Source organism: Gorilla gorilla, chromosome 14 (assembly GCF_029281585.2).
Source record: "Gorilla gorilla gorilla isolate KB3781 chromosome 14, NHGRI_mGorGor1-v2.1_pri, whole genome shotgun sequence".
Classification (NCBI taxonomy): Eukaryota; Metazoa; Chordata; class Mammalia; order Primates; family Hominidae; genus Gorilla; species Gorilla gorilla.
Genome location: NC_073238.2, coordinates 39,208,557 through 39,228,700, shown reverse-complemented (window position 1 = coordinate 39,228,700; position 20,144 = coordinate 39,208,557). Strand labels below are relative to the sequence as shown.

The 20,144-nt window shown below is 43.6% G+C and overlaps 1 protein-coding gene across 4 annotated transcripts in view; it reads left to right on the top strand.

Moving 5' to 3' along the window:
- The first annotated feature begins 3,259 nt into the window (after nucleotides 1–3,259).
- Nucleotides 3,260–20,144, top strand: part of CPAP (centrosome assembly and centriole elongation protein) — a 58,955-nt gene continuing 42,070 nt past the window's right edge. The window contains exons 1-4 of one of the 4 annotated variants that reach the window (XM_055359698.2): nucleotides 3,260–5,806; nucleotides 7,463–7,652; nucleotides 11,696–11,737; nucleotides 19,347–19,393. The gene's annotated coding sequence lies outside the window, so the exon portion shown is untranslated. Of the gene's footprint in view, nucleotides 5,807–7,462; nucleotides 7,653–10,669; nucleotides 11,738–12,728; nucleotides 19,394–20,144 lie in introns of those variants that run through there. The other 3 variants (XM_019039809.4, XM_063697205.1, XM_063697204.1) reach the window with 3 other exon arrangements.

Sequence of the window (20,144 nt, the reverse complement as noted above, 5' to 3'; positions counted from 1 at the left end):
GAGTTCAAGGCCAGCCTGACCAACATAGTGAAACCCTGTCTGTACTAAAAATACAAAAATTAGCCAGGTGTGGTAGTGCACCCTTGTAATCCCACTTACTCGGGAGGCTGAGGCAGCAGAATTGCTTGAACCTGGGAAGCAGAGGTTGCAGTGAGCCGAGACTGCACCACTGCACTCCAGACTGGGCAAGAGAGTGAGACTCCATATTTAAAAAAAAAATCAACCACTAAGAATAGTACACACATTAAGCAGATCCTACATCTAGAATGGGTTAAGCAACCATTTGTAAGCAACTTCATGAGAAACGATCACCTCTGGGTTTTTCTGGTAATATTTGAAATAAACATGGAACCAAACTGTATTTCCCTCAGCACATAACTGTCCAAATTGCATGTGCAAGTAGAAGTTTATGTAAAAGCCCTGACAGAACTGTACTCAGTCTTTTGAATTAGGTGCATAAGGCTACTGACCACTCTCTATTTTACCAAGGGAAAGAGCAGTGACTTCTCTATTTCAGTACAATTATGGGCAGAAATGACATGATGCAAAATAGAGGTTCTTCCAAACAATTTAAGATATAGGGTATAAGAGACGACAGAAAAGCAAAATTCCCAAGAAATCAGAATGACTTCACGCTGGTCTTGTACTACAAGAAACCCTGAAATGAACTGTAGTCCTCAAACACCTGTGCTTGGCTCAGGCCCTCCAAGACACTTCAGTATGCTTCCAACTGGCTCATCATCAAATTCCTGCTATATTCGTAGGCCAAAAAGAGTGCTCCATTGTCAGGGAATGCTCGAATCATAGTAGGTTTCAGTCCAGAATATAAGGCCATTATTCCTAGAAGACAGAAGGGCAATCAAAGACTGCAACAATCCCTCCTTTGGGGACACCCACGCAGCTGCATAGCACAGGTATATTTACACATGCAAATCCAGACAAGAGTGCTATAAAACAACAAGTCATGGATGGATGCGTTCCCAGCTTTCCCTAAATAGACCAACAGAAACAAGAACAAGTATCAGGTCTCCTGGCGAAACTGACTGATGCTCAGGTAACATACCCCAATTCCATGCTTGGTTAACTCTTAGTATATGGATGGGGCAGAGTTGAGGCCTGAGACAGCCAGACAGAGGCAACCATGGAGACAGAGGTGGCCACAGCTTTGCAGCTTCACCTGGGCAGTGGCAAGAGCACCAACCTTGAGGTTGGAGACTGGTTTATAGTATTAGTACTGCCCAGGGTGGTTATGAAGATTGAATTAGATAAGGGAGGTATAAGTACTTTGTAAAACTTCACGTTATACAAATTTAAGGGAGGATTACTATGAGTAATAGACAAGGTATCTGTGCTGTATTTGGGACACAAAGTTTCTGTGTTACTGTTCTCTTTCTTTTTACAATCAAAACAGAGAAGTTCATATCTCAGATTTTAAGATGTATACTAGATGCTGGAAAAACAGGTGTTTACTCACCTTCATTTTTCACAACATTTATAAAGGTTCTGATAAATCCTGCCTGTTTTCCAGACATGGAAAGAACTTGAATTCTGGATTTGATACAATCCACTGGATATACCGCAAGCCAGAGCAAATCCCGCCAACTCCCTCCACCACTTAACATCAAAGGGACAGGGCCTAGAGAAAAAAAAAAAGCAAATGGTATTTTATCTCAAGAACAGCTGATGTGACATTCCCAGAGTTCAATGTAGTAATGGCTGCAGGTAGGTGAAAATAAAAATGCTAATGCTGCAGAAGAGTTCTTTGTGGAAACTGTCAAAGCTCTTGTTCCCAGGCTCTAAGAACACAAGGTTTTGTTTGGTAGCCCAGGTCTACCCCTGGGTCTTGCCAAGTACAAGAAGCTCTAGTGAGGGTTGTATTTCATTTGGTCACTGAGGTGTCGAGGGCTGGCCCACACGAACCAGCAGGCCTCCAGCTGAGTGGCAACCCCTTACGGTGGGGGGAAGACAGGCCAAACGCAATCTACATCTTTTTTCAACTTTCTCACTCTTAAGTATTTTAATAGCCCCGATTCTTCCTTTACCATTAAAAGCCAAAATTGTTTTTATTAAACATAGCAGGTAAGTCTGGGAGCTTGTCTAACCCCAGAATAGATTCAACATGCTGAGGGAGATGGTAAGAATAGGTAAATGCATTTGCATTAAGTGGAGTGTGATGGTGTTTGCTCCCTGCAGGTATGGTTTCTGTGGATTCTCTGCTGTTTGTGCTCTCCTCCCCACATTGGTGGCTCCATCTGGCACAGGGAAGCTTCTGGATGTCAGAAGGTAACATGTTGGCAGGCAGTTGATAGCACCCCACCCTCCAGGCTTGATAATTTCCTTAGGACAGGGACTGAAGCAGTACATCCCAAACTTTCTTACTGGAATAAAGTTTGCTAATTTTTCTGTCTTCTTGGGCAATCGTATCCAGTCCCAAGCCTTTTAAAAAAACAAGCTATACCCATCCTGGTGGAATTCCTGCCTATAAAAGGGGACACCTTCAGACCTCCAGGCACCTCCAGAAAACACTGCTGTGCGCAAGGAACAAAATTCAGTTGTGTGGGACCTGCAGCTGCAATCGGGTTTCAAACTCCTATTGCTGATGATCAAGTTAAAATATGAATGTGCTGGACTAAATGCTTTATTCAGCTTATCTGCATCTAGGTTATCTAAATTACACACCCACTTAAAACATTCAGTCACCTCTTCTCTTGGAATACTTAATTATTTTAATGTAATTCAGATCTCATTTTATCCTAGCCCAGCAGTACCTGGGAGAGAATGACCCTGAATTAATCATAGTAAAATCATATTAAATTATATTCCACTAATTCAGAATTGGAGATAATTTGGCAATTAAAGGGAGAAGTGTGTCATTCCTCTCCTGGAAGAAATGAACAGTAATGATGGGATCACAGAGATCGTACATACAAGGGCCCAATACACACATGCCCACCAGCGAACGGCTTACATACCAGGTTCCCAACCATACTGTTACAATTTCTATCTTTCAAACTAACTGTAAATTACAAATGTGGTACCCAAATACCTGTATGCGCATAAATAGGAAAAGGTAAACTCTTTTTTTTTTTTTTTTTAGGTGGATTCTCACTCTGTCACCCAGGCTGGAGTGTAGTGGCACAATCTTCGCTCACTTCAACCTCTGCCTTGTAGGTTCGAGCAATTCTCCTGCCTCAGCCTCCCGAGTAACTGGGATTACAGGCATGTACCACCACATCTGGCTAATTTTTGTATTTTTAGTAGAGACGAGGTTTCACCATATTGGCCAGGCTGGTCTTGAAGTCCTGACCTCAAGTGATCCACCTGCCTCGGCCTTCCAAAGTGCTGAGATTAGAGGCTTGAGCAACCTTGCCCAGCCAAAAGTAAACTTTTTAATTCTATCACAATATGTTCTAGATCTTTGACAGACTGAAAGACATAAAATGTCAAAAGGTGAGACTTTCTCATGTTGCTAAACACCCTCCTACTGCAGAGACAGAACTGAGCCCAAGAGCATTCACGTGCTGGTGAGAGGTGGCCAGGGGCAGGCAGATGGTTGCACCATTCTCAGGGTCAGCATCCTCCCCAGTGTGGCACGGGGGAGGGGAGGGGGCACGGGGCCTGGGAGGCTGTAGCCCAAAGGCACGCAGTGGGCAAGAGACTACTGGGCAGGCCCCTGCCAGCCTTCAGTTCCCTGAGCATCTGGTGCCAGGACGCTCCTTGTGGGCTCTGCCCTGGGAGAAGTGCCCTTGCCCAGAGCTCCTTATCAGTGTCTGTGATGCGCTGTCTCCAGTCCTCCTCATTAGCATACCTTGGCCAACCTTTGGCTCATGGAAAAACACTTTGCTCTTCTCTGAACAATTTCTTTTTCACAGCTGAGCAAATGGCTGATGAGGTGACCACACTCATGACCATACTCACCTGTTGGTGGTGGGCGGGGGTGGACTGGATGAGGACAGCATTGGGCAACACTCCTTCTGGCCTCCCCACTGCAGGGAGCCGCAATTACTATGAGAGTCCTGTGGGACGCCAGGGTAGTCCAGGGTTTCCCTTTGGGCAATCAGCGTTCCAACCTCTCCTCCTACTTCTGGCCTCTGGAGAACTAAATTACCACCATGCACTTCCCATTCTACCTGTGCCTCAGCCCAAGGGTCCTGCTCTTCCTGTATGTTCAAGCTGATCTTTCCAGGGAGTAGCCTGCACTGTGCCAGCACTACCCCCTTGTCACAGGCAGCACCTCCCTGTGCCAGGGGAGCCTCAGTCTGCCCTTGGGCTCAGGCCCCTAGGCTCAAGTTAGCTGACATTCCCAGGAAATCCTACAACTTCTCCTTTCCTTTCATGGGTCTGAGACACAGTCCATTATCAGTCTCATTGTAAAAGACACTTCTAAAGAGTGTCCTCCTTTCTTTCCCAACACTACTAGCAGGGACAGTAAGTGGTGTTTCCTGGGAGATGCTACGGTGTTATTTTTGCACTACAAGGGCTCTGAAGACTGCCAGGCTTGAAGTGAAGAACCACGTCACCTGCCTATCCCAGCCAGGTGACAGTGGACAAGGAGCTTCACCTCTGAGCTGTTTTCCAGCTGTACTGGGCACATTCCTCCCCTCACCCTGACTCACAAGGTGTTAGCAATAATGGACACTCCTCTATCTTCTGCCACACTCTGAACAATACTTCACTTCCATCAAATGGATTCATCCCAAAGGTAACGCCCATCGCTTCTGGAGGGAGAAAGGTAATGTTTTCATACCACTTTCATTTGATCTCATTTAGAAGGTACTTGAGGAATAGAGAAGACTGGGTTTTCTCTGGGATTATACGTAGGCATTTCTTAATGACTGGGACATGTTCTGAAAAATGTGTCATTACACAATTTCATCATTGTGCTATCATAGAGCATACACACCCGACCCTAGATGGCATAGCCTACTTCACACCTAGGCTGTACGGTATGGCCTGTTGCTGAAGTCTACACACCTGTACAGCATGTTACTGTACTGGATAATGTAGGGAACTATAACACAGTGGTATTTGTGTATCTAAATGTATATAAACACAGAAAAGGTATAGTAAAAGATGGTATAATCTCATGGGACCACCATCAGATAAACCATCCATCACCAACAGAAACATGGTTATGAGACACAGGACTGTACCTGCAGCCGCCACCATGAGGTCAATGGCAGCCTGGATAGTGGAACCCACTCTTCTGCTGGTCTCATGGAAGGCAGCTCTCTGGAGCTTATGACAGGCACCACATATCCCTGGGGGGAGGCAAGAGTTCACCATTAGTCCAAGTCTGCAGCCTCCCGTTGTCTAGGCCTGCAGCCAAATTACTGAACCTAAACTTCTGGGAGCCATGAACTGGGCTCTACATTGTTCCAAAGGAAATGGGTTCAAGGTATCAGTGTGGCTTAGCAATTGTCCCCTAAAAAGCTCACAGATCAAAAACCTCCACTGTGTATCAATGCTACAGCCACCAGCAGCACTTCAAGTGACCTTTCTGAAAACTGAAAAAATGAACACCAAATAAGTAAGCCAACCACAGGTGTACTAACCCACATGAGGCTTGCTTTTTTAGAGGCCTGTGCTGAGCCATCAACTGAACAGGCTCAGTTCTAAATTCAGACAGCAGCCTGTGCTGGGTGCCTAAGGGGATGTCTTTCAGATACAGTTGGTCTGGAAAGAAGCATCCAGGCAGCCAAGGGTGGGAGCTGCACCCCGGGATCACAAACACCTTGGGGAATGCCTGCTCTACCTGCAGTGTGGCCCCTTTGCCTCTACAGCTGGGAGTCTTCATCTGTACAAGGTTAGTAATAAAAATATTATAAAACAAATGCAGTCACAAATAGCCACATTGGTGTTGGGGTGATCGAACCCAACACCACGCCATGGGGGCTACAAAGTCCGGCGGAGTCAAAGGAATGAGACAAGACAATAGTACATAAAGTGGGTCCAGGGCACTAAGGGCTGTGAAGGCCCTGAGCTCTGGGAGCCCACACTATTTATTGGTGATTAAACAAAGAAGCAGGCGGTGAGGATGTGCTGGTCAAAAGGAAGCGGTCGCATCAAGTGTTTAATTTATAGCTGTGTCGGTTTAGCATTTTCTTTGAACCATATGGAACATGTTCTGCTACTCGAGATAATGTTGAATATGTCCTTCTAACTCAACATACAATCAATTTATGATCCTGGGAGAGCAAGAAGCAGGGAGCCAGCAAGTCTGGACACATTCCAGAGGCCACGAGGGGTTTTATGTCCTGAGTCCTGGATTCCATCCAAGCCATGAGGGGTTTTATGCCCTGGGCTTAGGTTGTAGTGCAGTGGGGCAGCCTTCCACCCTTAAGCACAGAGGCTGGTGTTGCACAGGCCACAAGAGGTTTAAAACTCTGGACCCAGGACATGTTCCAAGACTCTTTATATTATGTCAGATAGCAAGTGTTGCCTCAGCTTTTCTCCCAACAACTGGACTGATGGCATGCTCCACTGTGCACAAGCATCATGGGTTCTTAAAACAAGGCCCTGCACAAGCACCAAATATGTTCCTGTCACCACAGTCCACTAGCCCTTCAACTATAATCATGCACAGGAGTCACCTGGGGGCCTTGCTAAATAAAAATGCAGCTTCTGATTCAATAGTCTCAAACAGGACCAGAGATTCTGCCTGTCTTGATGAGTTCTCGAGTGAGGCAGACAATGCCAGTCCACAGACTCACACTTTGAGATATAGCACCTGGGCCATTGTGTTCTAATGTGCTTGATAACCTGGAGCACCTATTAAATATCCAAGTTGTCAGGACTTTCTTCTGGAAATCTTGATTCAGTATGTTTTGTTTGGAGCCTTAGATGTTTGGAAAAACTGGAATTTCTTTCTTTCCCTTTAGACAAAAGTCAACTACTGCTGAGGCATGGGCTTAATAAATGTTGACTAAAATATCCAACTCAACAACAAATCCTGTATAATTTTCAAACTGTGTCAGTAACTTGCCGGGTCCAACCTGCAGACCCTGGCCACATGACAGATGAAGAAATGCACTCAGACACAGGTATCCCATGAAAGAGCAGGCTAGGCGACCGGCAGCTCCCAGACACCAAGGAGGGTGCTATAAAGAGTCAGCAGCCACAGCCCTGACAGGCTGGGGCTCCAGGCATTTATTCAGTACAGATTTAATGACAAAGGTCTCAAGTAAATATGACTAGAGGGTAATTAACATTGCTGACCTCCTGAGTAGAGAGCAGTCATGCACCTGCAAATGATCAAAGGTCTTAGGACCACATGAGTAAACAAGCTATTTAGATAAAATCCTCTACATTCCTATGTATCTATGCCCTAAGCTTTTAAGAGAGTTCAGCTGCCTTCAGCCAAATCTTTTACTGAAGCTACGCAAACCTCCCAGCCTTCCAAGAAGTTTTGTGTCTATTTCCTACAACTTAATTTTTATAATTTCTCCCACAACCCTGACAGATCCCCTACAAAAGACCATGTTTCTTAGCTTGCTCAGTCCAGCTAAGCCAGCTTTCCATTGGACTCCTGATGTGAGAAGGACACAGGCTCCCAGGACTATCCAGAAGCATCCCTCATCACCATAAAGCTCTGAAACACTGGCTGGGTGCAGAGGCTCACACCCGTAATCCTAACACATTCAGAGGCTGAGGTGAGAGGATCACTTGAGGCCAGGAACTCAAGACCAGCCTAGGCAGCATAGCAAGACCCCATCTCTACAAAAAGTGTACCCCAAAATTAGCTGGGTGTGGTGGCACATGCCTGTAGTCTCAATTAATTGGGAGGCTGAGGCGGGACTATCCCTTGAGCCCAGGAGTTTGAGGCTGCAGTGAGGTATGATCGCACCACCACACTCCAGCCTGGGAGACAGATTGAGACCATCTCTAAAACAACAACAACAGGCCAGGTGCAGTGGTTCATGCCTGTAATCCCAGCAATTTGGGAGGCTGAGGCGGGTGGATCACCTGAGGTCAGGAGTTCAAGAACAGCCTGGGCAACCTGGTAAAATCCTGTCTCTACTAAAAATACAAAAAAATTAGCAGGGCATGGTGGCAGACACCTATAATCCCAGCTACTCGGGAGGCTGAGGGAGGAGAATTGCTTGCACCCAGGAGGCGGAGATTGCAGTGAGGTGAGATCACGTCATTGCACTCCAGTCTGGGCAACAAGAGCAAAACTTTGTCTCAAAAAACTAAAAAACATAAAAAATACAGCAAAAAAATGAGACACAGAAAACTGAAATATTTTGTTTCATTTTATTATTGCTTGTTAGTTGATTAAAGTAATTCTTCTTCCACTTAATTTTTAAAGACACTAATTGCTACACTGAATAAAACCTTAATGAAGTTTCATTATATCTATTATCATTTGATTATTTTCTACATAGAAGCATGCAAAAAGTTTAAAATTCAGTTTCATTTGATTTAGCCTTGACTGTAATGAAGGACTGTATGAAGAGGGGACACAGTGCTTATGGGCTGGAGTCCCAGCAACTGCTTGGTGGCAGAGTCCCAGTCGTTCCCCAGTTCACGCTGTGGGCAGATAGATGGGTATTGTCCTTCAGTTCTTCTTACCCATTCACTTGCTTTCTTTATTGCCTCAAAAGTCAAGGGAATATTCCTAGATTAAAAAAATAAATGTTTCAGATTTCAGAATATAATAACATGAAATGTAATGTGGTACTAAACCTATCACATTATATCAGACAAAATGATTCTGCAAAAAATTAAGATATTTAATAAAAGCAGTTTTCCTTGACATCTTACGGAAGCTCTTCTACCCGTCTGACCTTGAGCTTATGCACTGCATTGTCAAGTGTCCTGTGCTCACCACTTCCTGGCTTCCACGTGCTTCCAGGCATCCCTGCTGCCTACAGCACAGCTCAGGTTCCAGCCTCTCTACAGTTATTTATGGTTGTCCTCTTTCCACGCTTCTCAGTCTAAATCCTATCCATTCTTCACGCACAAACTCAAGTACTATTTCACAAATGAGGCTTCTGTTTCTCTCTCCTTCCCACTGTACTGACTTGATTAGGTACCTTCAGAATATCTGAGAGTCCCCCATGAAACTGGCATATGTTCAGCTGTGTCACATAAACCAGGAACAACTTGGTAGAATAAGCATATCGAGTCAAGTCTGTGTCCACTAAATGGTGTCAAATATTTGAGACCGTTGAATATTCAAGTCTATTCAACACTCAGAAGAATTCTGAGGTTGTCCGTTAATATTAATTAGCTACTTCCTCATTTGTTCTGTCTGCTAGAACTTGTTAGTGAATAAGTGGCAACATACACCAAAGTTCTTCAGAAAATTCTATGGGGAAACTTAATATTTTGAAAATTCTCTCCCTGTTCCTGAATTTTGCCTGTGAACTGGGAAAGGGCCGTCAGTATAGCATGGTGGTTAAGAGCTGGGTTTGAGTCCTGACTCTGCAATCACATGATATTGGCCATGTGATACTGTGTGGCTTTCATTCAACACTGGGAATCTCAGTTTCCTCAATTATGAGAATAACATGAGGTCCTATGGGTTTGTGGTGGAAATTAACAAAGCTTACACATTTAACATGCTTACTAGTCCCTAGTGCACAGTAGGCACTCAATAAATGTTCGCTGAACGTCATGATACTAAATCATGATGAACATACTAAATAAGAAGCATGCCCAAAGTGGTTAAAAGACCAATGTTTCCTAGTAAATATTCATCTACTGATAGTTACTAACTGCTGAAAACAACAAAACTGGCTTTGAATATTTTCACTGATTGAGCTGGCCTCCTTTAGTCCAGTGGCCTCTACACTTTTTGGTTCACATTCCACTAGCAAGAAAATCTGGTGCCTACACCCCCATGTAATGTGCTCTTGCATCAATGTTATGTACATCCTGAAATAGAAAATATAGAACAAAGTTTCAAATATGCAATAAACAGGAAATAAAAAATATTTAATTACATGTGTGCACTAAGAAAAAAAGTCAATCCATTATGCATCAGGAAAAAAACATTTAAATAAGTTATTTGTATCTATAATTTTCATCCTTAAAAAGTCTTAAGGTAGTTTGTGATAATCTTTCTCAAATTTCTAAAACTTCTATAAAAGTTTCTAATTACATAAACATTTTAAAAATCAACTGTTTTTAAAGGATATGGCCACGAATGCACCATAATTGATTAACCCTAGAGGTTATTTCTAAATTTTCATTATTGTAAACAATGCTGTGATGACTATCCTCATGTACACATCCTTGTGCACTTGTTCAATTATTTTCTTAGTAGTAGAAGGGGGAGGTCCAACAGTTATTCATTATTTATTTTAATTCATAATTTTTAAAAATTTTGGGTTTTTTTTGTAGATATGGCGTCTTGCTATGTTGACCAGGCTGGTCTTGAACTCCTGGCCTCAAGTGAGTCTTCCACCTCAGCCTCCGAAAGTGCTGGTTTACAGGCATGAGCCACCATGCCCAGCTTACAATTTTATTTAGTTTTTAACAAATAGTAAATTCACATTGTAGAATATCTAAAAAATAAAATAATGACATGTTAACTTCTTCCCCACTGTTGTCCCCAGTTCCTTTCTGCAGAGGCACCTGCTGTCACTTGCTCCTCCCGAATTCTGCTAGAGCTACACTCTGTGTAGACATATGGCAGTGTGCTCCTCAGCCTCTTCTGTGCTGGCTTGTCCACTGAATTTATCTTGGCGATTGTTCCTCGTGATTACATAGAGAGCTGCCTCATTATCTACAGTAGCTGGGATGCACATTTCACATGTTTATGTACACTGACTTCCAAAAGGTTGCACTTACAGTATGTGAGTTTCTAAAAAGGAGAGACCGTGTTGGCAGTTCTCCACACAGAATACAAACTGAGAAGGGAGAGCAGGCACGAATTACTCATCTGTCCACAGAGATGGTGAGACAGCTCAGTGTGAGAAGCCATATAAGGGAAGTATATACAATTCTACCTGAATTGGAAGTAAACAGGGACATTGCATTTCTGGTATTCAGCTGGAGTTGAACACGCTTCACAGAACAGATGAGGCTCACAATGGCCAAGCCCCAGGGCTGAGGTCCAGGGAGGGGCAGGCTGAGTCAGCCCATCAGTTCGTCAACAGAGGGAACAGGAGAGGACAGGGGCAGGCCAGCCTGGAACCTAGAGCCTTTGGATTTCTATTTTTACTTCTTACAACGAGGTGGTTTAAAAAAAGAGGAGGGGGCCAGGCGCGGTGGTTCATGCCTGTATTCCCGGCCCTTTGGGAGGCCGAGTCAGGCGGATGACATGAGGTCAGGAGTTTAAGACCAGCCTGGCCAACATGGCAAAAATCCTGTCTCTACTAAAAGTACAAAAATTAGCCAGGCGTGGTGGCAGGCACCTGTAATCCCAGCTACTCAGGAGGCTGAGGCAGGAGAATTGCTTGAACTCAGGAGGCGGAAGTTGCAGTGAGCTGAGATCGCACCACTGCACTCCAGCCTGGGCAACAGAGTGAGACTCCATCTAAAAAAAAAAAAAAGAAGAGGTTAGACTTAACTGTTTCCAAGATTTCATCCAGTTGTGAAATCCTGTTATCTGTACTGCCAGGCCTACAAGTTCAATTCAAAAGATGGAATGTAGCTTCCTGCAGTCTTTAAATGAACAAAACAAACAGCACAAGCTACACTGCGAAGATAAGTCTGCACTACATATCTTTCTTTTTGCCCCCAGGAACCTGGCTTACCAGTATATCACCCCAGCGTTGACACACTGGTGAGTGACGACAGTGTGCTTTTTGCAAATCATGTGCACTATGACTTTTTTCCTTCAAGAATAGATTTGACTGGTCTGAAATTCTATTTTCATATTTGGCTGTGCTCTAGTAATATCCTGCCTCACGGGACATGTGGAATTGTCCTGCGGTTCAGGGAACAGGGAGAGGACAGGGCTGGTCCTCCTCTGCCTCTGGGGGCCCAGCCTCCCAACCGGCCAAGTCACAGTCTCTCCTGATGAGCTTCCAGTAGCTCACTCTCTCCTGCTGCTAATCTCTGTTTCCTCTTCTAACCATGACCCTGTTGTTCCCTGAATGCGCGATGTTTTATCGTACTGTAGTTTATGACATTTGGAAATACCTGAGGATTTAATGAAAAGGAAAACTTTCCGCTATTTTCCTTAATGTCAGTTTGTAGCTTTTTCTTCTGCTGCCGAGGTAAGTACTTCACTTTCAAACAGAAGATACAATTTGCAAAGATTCCCATCATCATCCTGTAGGAAACAAAGTTTTTAAGGACCCTCTCTTAAGTCAATATGACAGTGAATTTAGAATTATTATACAAGCAAACTGTGGGAAAATTAGGCCTTACCTTAAGAAACATTGTAATCATGTTGTAAATTGAACACATTGTAAAAATTGAATATCATAGCTTGCAACATGCATGGTGGTTTAAGAATGATTTCTAGCTTTTGTGGCTGATATTACAACACCCAAAATCCCTTTGTACAGGCTTATAATATACATCTTAATAAAAACATGACAGATTTTAGTTACAGATTGAGTGTGTGACTCAAGAACATAGAAGCATTTATTTTTAAATTAAAAATTAACATTATGTGATAGTGAAACATGGGTTTTTGTATATAATTCTATGCATTCAAAAAGACTCATTATGTGGGTTTCTGTTAAGACATTCTGGAGAAAAACCGAACAATTGGTAATAAAAATATACAACTATGTTTAAAGGGAATATGTATATGTGTATATACACATATATATTCTGCATTTGGGTGTTTTTGGGAGGGAGACGGAGTCTCACTCTGACACCCAGGCTGGAGTACAGTGGCGTGATCTCAGCTCGTTGCAACCTCCGCCTCCCGGTTCAAGTGATTCTCCTGCCTCAGCCTCCAGCGTAGCTGGGATTACAGGCGCCCACCACCATGCCTGGCTAATTTTTTTCTATTTTTACTAGAAATGGGTTTTTGTCATGTTGCCCAGGCTGGTATTTGTCCATTTTTAGAAACAAGGAGTCGCGTCTAACAGGCTCCCTCAAAGAAAGCTGCCCTTTGGAGATAGCGGTTCCCGAGTCCCGTGTCGGTTTGGGGGTCGCTGTTTCGGGTCCCTTGTCAGTTTGGGGATCGCGGGTCCGGGTTCAGTGTTAGTTTGGGGATCGCGGTTCTGCGTGCTTTATCAGTTTGGCGAAAACTCGGACTCAGAGAGCTCAGCGTCCCTAGCAGGGACCGTCGCCAGAAGGCGCCCAGAATTGGGTCCCTCCAGGTGGGGAGCGGGACCCGACCTCAGGCGGGGTTTGTCTTTTCAGCCTGTGGGGGTTCAGGGCTTTGTTTCAGTTTCATGTTTCAGGACGGATTTGGCCAATGAGGATAAATCCAAAGCTCGGCTTTGGGAGAGGTGGGTGGATGGTGCTGTCCTTTAACTGAGAAATGCAAGGGATTCACAAGGGCGGGAAAGAAGAAAATTTCGGGAAAGTTCGTGGAAACAGGAGAGTGAGATAATAAATTTACTTTAAGACTTCCTGAGTTTGAAATTCGTGATAGTGTTTGTAACTAGTTAGAAATATATTTTTGTAACTAGTTAGAAATACATTTATCTGCCATTCAAGAGAGGTGGGGGCTAGAGATACAGATCTGAGATTCACTGAAATGGGAATAAAGCAATGGGGAAGATTCAGATTTTTAGGATACTGAATAAAATGATAATAGAAAGGATAGAGTAGAGAATACAGTGGAAAAGGTATGGCTTTGAATCCTGACTCCACAATTTATTACAAGGGGATTGGGGACACCGTAATTTACCAAGTTTCATCATTACAACCTGCTCTATAGTGTTGTCTAAGAAACAAGAGATTTTGGGGGAGGAGAGAGACTCTGGTTTCCAGAGTTACCACATTATAATGCTCAAAATGTCCAATCTTCAACAAAAAATTATGAGGCATGCAAAAAAAAAAAAAAAAAAAAAAAGAAACATGAAAAAATGGCCAAATCAAAGGAAAAAGTAAATGAACAGAAACTGTCCCTGAGCCAAGGAAGCGCAGATATAGGAATTATAAGACAAATACTTTAAATGACCTGTCTTAAACATGAACAAAAAGTGAAAAGAAACATAGAAAAAGATCAGAAAGAAACAACCAGGAGAACAAGGTCTCAAAAACAAATAGAGAATATGCAAAAGAATATACAAACGGTCAACAAACATGAAAAAAGCTCAACATCACTAATCATCAGAGAAGTGCAAATCAAAACTGCAATGAGATACCATCAGAACAGTTATTATTAAAAAGTCAAGGAACGACATATGCTGGCAAGGGTGCAGAGAAAAGGAAATGCTTATACACTGTTGGTGGGGATGTAAATTAGCTCAACCACTGTGGAAAGCAGTTTGGAGATTTCTCAAAGAGCTGAAAACAGAACTGCCATTCGACCCAGCTATCCCATTACTGGGTACATATCCAAAAGAAAAGAACTCATTCTACCAAAAAGACACATACACTAGTATGTTCATCACAGCACTATTCACAATAGCAAAGACACGGAATCAACTCAGGTGCCCATCAACAATGGATTGGATAAAGAAAATGTGGTACATATGCACCATGGGATACTATGAAGCCATAAAAAGAATGAAATCATGTCCTTTGCAGCAACATGGATGCAACTGGAGGCCATTGTTCTAAGAGAATTAATAAAGGAACAGAAAAACCAAATACTGCATGTTCAAATTTGTAAATGGGAGCTAAACTCTGGGTACTCATGGACCATAAAGATGGCAACAATAGACACTGGGGACTACTAGACAGGGAGGGAGGGAAAAGGGCAAGGGTTGAAAAAACTATTGGTACAATGCTCAGTATCTGGGTGAGGGGATCAATCATACCCCAAACCTCAGCAACACAAATTATACCTAGGTAACAAACCTGCACATGTGCCCTCTGAATCTAAAATAAAAGTTGAAATTATTTTAAAAATAAAGATTATTAATAGATAGAAATTATAAAAGGAACCAAACAGAAATTATGGAACTGAAAAGAACCAAAAAAATTGTATAGTTAAAAAGTACAATAGGATGAAGCATGATGGCTCATGCCTGTAAACCTACCATCTTGGGAGGCCAAGGCGGGGAGGATCACTTGAGGCTAAGAGTTTGCCTTGGCAACATAGCGAGACCCCATCTTTACAAAAAAAAATTAAAAAATTAACTGGGCATGGTGGTGCATGTCTGCGGCTGTAGCTACTCAGGAGGCTAAGGCAGGAGGATCACTTGAGCCCAGGAGTTCACAGCTGTAGTGAGCTATGATTGCACTCCTGCACTCTAGCCTGGGTAACAGAGCAACACCTTGTCTCATTTAAAAAAAAAAAAAAAAATTCATAAGTGACGCTCAACAGATTTGAGCAGGTTAAAGAAGGAATGAGCAAACTTGAAAACAATTGAAATTATTAAGTCTAAGGAGCAGAAAGTAAAAGAATGAAGAACAAAGTCCAAAAGATTTGTGGATGCCATCAAGCGTACCAGCATATGCATAATGGGAGTCCCAGAAAGAAATAAGAAGGTAAAAAGGGCAGGAAGAGTGACTGAAGAAACAGTGGCCCCAAAGTCCCAATTTGATAAAAGACATAATGTAACACTTCTAATAAGCTCAATGAACTTCAAGTATGATAAAGAGTTCACAATAGCATTATATTAATAATCAAACTGTTGAAAGCCAAAGACAGAGAAGCTTAAAAGCAGCTTGAGAGAAATTATCACTATATACAAAGGACCTTCCATAAGATTTAACAGCCAATTTATTACCATGGAGGCCAGAAGGCAGTGGGATGATATAAAGTGCTGAAAGAAAACAAACAAACTGGCAACCATGAATTCTGTATCTGTCAAAACTATCCTGTAGAAATGATGGAGATGACAGGCGCAGTAACTCATTCCTGTAATCCCAACACTTTGGGAAGCTGAGGCAGGTGGATTGCTTGAGCTCAGGAGTTCAAGAACAGCCTAGGCAACATGGCAAAACCCCATCTCTACAAAAAACAAAAATTAGCTGGGTGTGGTGGCACATGCCTGTGGTCCCAGCTTCCTGGGAGGCTGAGGCAGGAGGAACACTTGAGCCCTGGAGGTTGAGGCTACAGTGAGTTGTGATTATGCCACTGCCCTCCAGCCCAGGTGATAGAGTCACCCCATCTAAAAAAAATGTGTAATAAAAACCTACAGAATGCTTGAAAAACCATCAAACTACTATGTAATTGTTGCGATTTTTAAAGAAAGCAAAAATACAGGTGTGAAAACTATTATGGTATTGCTCTGCAGTTATCACATCAAAGATTCAAGCTAGAAATCCTTTACAATCTATTGAACATCATTGGTCAGGCATTCTAGAATATAGTGGATGTGATAATCCCTTTGTTGTACAGACCCATTAGGTTTCCAGGATCTTTTGTTGTAAGTCCAATACACCAGCAATAGATTTAACTATATCAAAATGCCAAGATTAAAAAAAAGTCTCTTTGCACCCAACGTTGTTGTTAGAATCTTCTTTCCTGGCCAGGTGTGGTGGCTCACGCATGTAATCCCAGCACTTTGGGAGGCCGAGGTGGGCAGATCACCTGAGGTCAGGAATTCGAGACCAGCCTGACCAACATGGAGAAATCCTATCTCTACTAAAAATACAAAATTAGCCAGGCATAGTGGTGTGTGCCTGTAGTCCCAGCTACTCAGGAGGCTGAGGCAGGAGAATCACTTGAACTCAGGAGGTGGAGGCTGCAGTGAGCCAAGATCACGCCACTGGACACTAGCCTGGGCAACAAGAGTGAAACTCCATCTCAAAAATAAGAAACTTCTTTACTGAAGTAATTCTAGAAATCTGTTTCAGGCCTTGGTGAAGAACTCCTTCACTCTTCCTGCAGGTAAAGGAGGGTGTGGTTTTTCTTGGGTTTGTCTAGAGGCCAGACACATGCATCTCCCCAACCTGCTGGAGTTCCCCTTTCTAGCCCAGATCACCTGGGCTTGGGGATCTGCCAGGTCTGTCCTGCAGACTCTGGCTGAGCAACAGATGAAAGGAGTACTCAGACACAGGTATGCAGTGTTTAAAAGCAGCTAGGGGACTGCTGGGCACTAGTGGCTGAAGAGTGAGTAGTCTTGAACAGCTAGAGCTGCCTGTTTTTATTCAGTACAGACATAATGCTGAAAGCCTGGAGGAAACACAATCTGCAGGTAATTAACATTATTATTCCCCCTTCAGGGAAGGGGTCATTCATGTGTGTGAATGATCAACGGTCAGCTCCTGGTCAACATAAGTAAACAAGCCTGTTGTTAGTATTCGATTTAACCTTCTGAGGTCTTACTGACTGGGATGTTAGTATATATCCAAGATATTTCCAAGGAGAGGACATCTGTACCTTTTCAGGTGCTATGATTAAGGCTGTTAACTGTGTATTCTATTTGACAGAGGCATATAAATTCAAAAGTATTGGCTCCATTGGGGCTGCCAGTAAGATGTCATCCATATAATGGATTATCTTGCAATTAGGAAATTCTTTTCTACTGGGGAGCAAAGCCTGATTTACACGATACTGACACATGGTAGGACTGTTCAGCATTCCTTGAGGAAGTACTTTCCAGTGAAATCGGGGAGCTGGGCCTTCATTATTGATAGCTGGTATTGTAAACGTAAATTTTTCTCTGTCCTGTTTTGCAAGGAGAATAGTATGAAAGCAGTCTTTTAAGTCAATAATGACTTAAAACTCGAGGAATCACTGCGGGGGAAGGGAGCCCCTGTGGAAGGAGCCCCATAGGTTACAAATTAGCATTGATAGCCTGTAAGTCATGCAGAAGTCTCCATTTACCAGACTTTATGGGAATGACAAAAAATGGGTGAATTCCAAGGGCTGTTTGCTGGTTCTATATGGCTGGCTTTTAATTGGTCCTCAATTAATTCATGGGTTTGTTGTAATTTCTCTCCCTTTAAAGGTCACCGTTCTACCCAAATTGGATCTTGAGACAGCCATGTCAGGGGTAGGGGAGGACTGACAACAGTGGCCACTATTAGAAAGGGCTCTGCATAGTGACCCCCCCGCCCCGGGCTAATAAGGTCCCATTCCCAAAGATGAACAGGGATGGGCATGATTAGAGGTTGTATAGTTGCTTTTCTTCCCTCCAAATCGCGACTTTAGAGGGCGTGCACTCTGCTTGGCTGTGTGCACTAATCCAGTGCCGACAATTTTCTGTTTCTGAGTGACCCATATGTTTCACCGGCCAATTGATTCTGGTTGGCTTGTCGTTCACACAACTCATCATATTCTGCCGTCCAGAGGAGGTATTGACTGGCCTCTAAAGTTGTTTGAGCTAGCACTGACCAGTCCCATGGGATCATAAGGAAGTTGTCTGCTATGGCCTCAATTAATCCTTTTGTAGATGGGCTAGCAGCTCTGTTTTCTCTAATGCTTTTTCTTATCTCTTTATAGGTGTTGAAAGTGATGGGCTCATATACCTGATTGCCATGTTGATCTTACATCACAGGGCAGGCCAAGAGCTCCCCTTCTAATGCCACTTGCCTAAGACAGGGTCCCATAACTGTAGTGTATCCCTTGTCTTTTTTTTCCAATTTATTGGAGGAGGGGGCTTAGGGAAACTCTGTCTCCTCTGTGGCACCTTTACCTAGTAACAGTGGGGCTGAGGGAGGAGGAGGTGGTCAGGTAGGTGGATGGTTCCTCTTCCCTTTCCTTTTCAGGCTCTTTTGTGTAGAGCGGGGCCAAAGCAGCCCTGATTAAGGCCCATAACGTTAAAGATGTTACTGGGACCCGTTGCCCTTGTGCATGACGTCATTTAAGATTTCCCCTCACTTGCTCCCAGAGCTCTTGGTCTAACGTGCCTTCTTCTGGGAACCATGGGTTATTGAAAACAACAGTTTGCATTAGGCCCCTTAACTGAGCCTCCGAGACCCAGGCTCTGCTAGCTTTAAGCAGCTGTTTCAATACTTACATATAGTGTTGCTGTTGAGCTGATAACTGTTGTCCCATGATGAAACCCTAGGTTGAAAATTCCCTCAAACTTGGAAATCCCGAGTGGGCACCAATTACTTACTTCCCGCACAGTCTCTTCACCTCATTTTTGGGGGTTCCATCGTGATCTGTTGCAGCATTCCTCACACAGGGCACCAGTTGCTGGGTCTGTCCCACAGACCCTGGCTGGACGATGGATGAAACGAGTACTCAGACGCAGGTATGCAGTGTAAGAGCAGCTAGGGGACTGCTTGGCACTAGCGGCCAAAGAGTGAGCAGGCAAACAGCTGGAGCTGCCTGCTTTTATTCAGTATAGACATAATGCTGAAAGCCTGGAGCAAAAACAATCTGTGGGTAATTAACATTATTGTTCCCCTTTCAGGGAACGGGTCACACATGTGGATGATCAAAGGTCAGCTCCTGGTCAATGTAAGTAAACAAGCCTATTTACAATAAATTCCCCTATGCTTCCTGGTACCTACTCCTTGCACTCTGCCTCAGGGTCAGAAAACAGTTGCCTTCAGCTTATTCTCCCTGGAGGCTATGCAGAGGCTTCCGACTTTTCAGAAGGTCTGCTCCTTTCCCTATAGTTTCTCCCACCGCTCTGACTGATCTACAGGAATCATTCCTTGGCCAGGCTAGCCCTGATGTCCTCCCCCACTTTTTTTCTTTTTAAGAGTTGGTGGTTTCACTCTGTCGCCCTGGCTGTAGTCTAGTTGTGTGATCATAACCTTCAACTCCTGGGCTGAAGTGATCCTCCTGCCTCAGCCTCCCAAGTACGTAGGGCTACAGGTGCACACCATCATACCTGGCTAACGTTCAAACGTCTAGGCTCAAATTATCCGCTTCAGTCTCCCAAAGTGCTGGGATTACAGGTGTGAGCCACTGCACCTGACATGTCCTCTCTGGATAGAGTGGACACTTGCTACCATCAGACCAGCAATGAAAAGCTGTCAACTCTTTGTCACTCAGATCAACTTTGATTAAAAGAATTATTACCAGCCAAGCACAGTGGCTCATGCCTGTAATTCCAGCACTTTCAGAGGCCAAGGTGGGAGGACTGCTTGAGCCTAGGAGTTAGAGACCAGCCTGGGCAACAGAGTGAGACCCCTGTCTCCAAAAAAAATAAATGAAAAAGAATTATTTCCAAATAATTTGGGAATACAATAAGTATTATTCT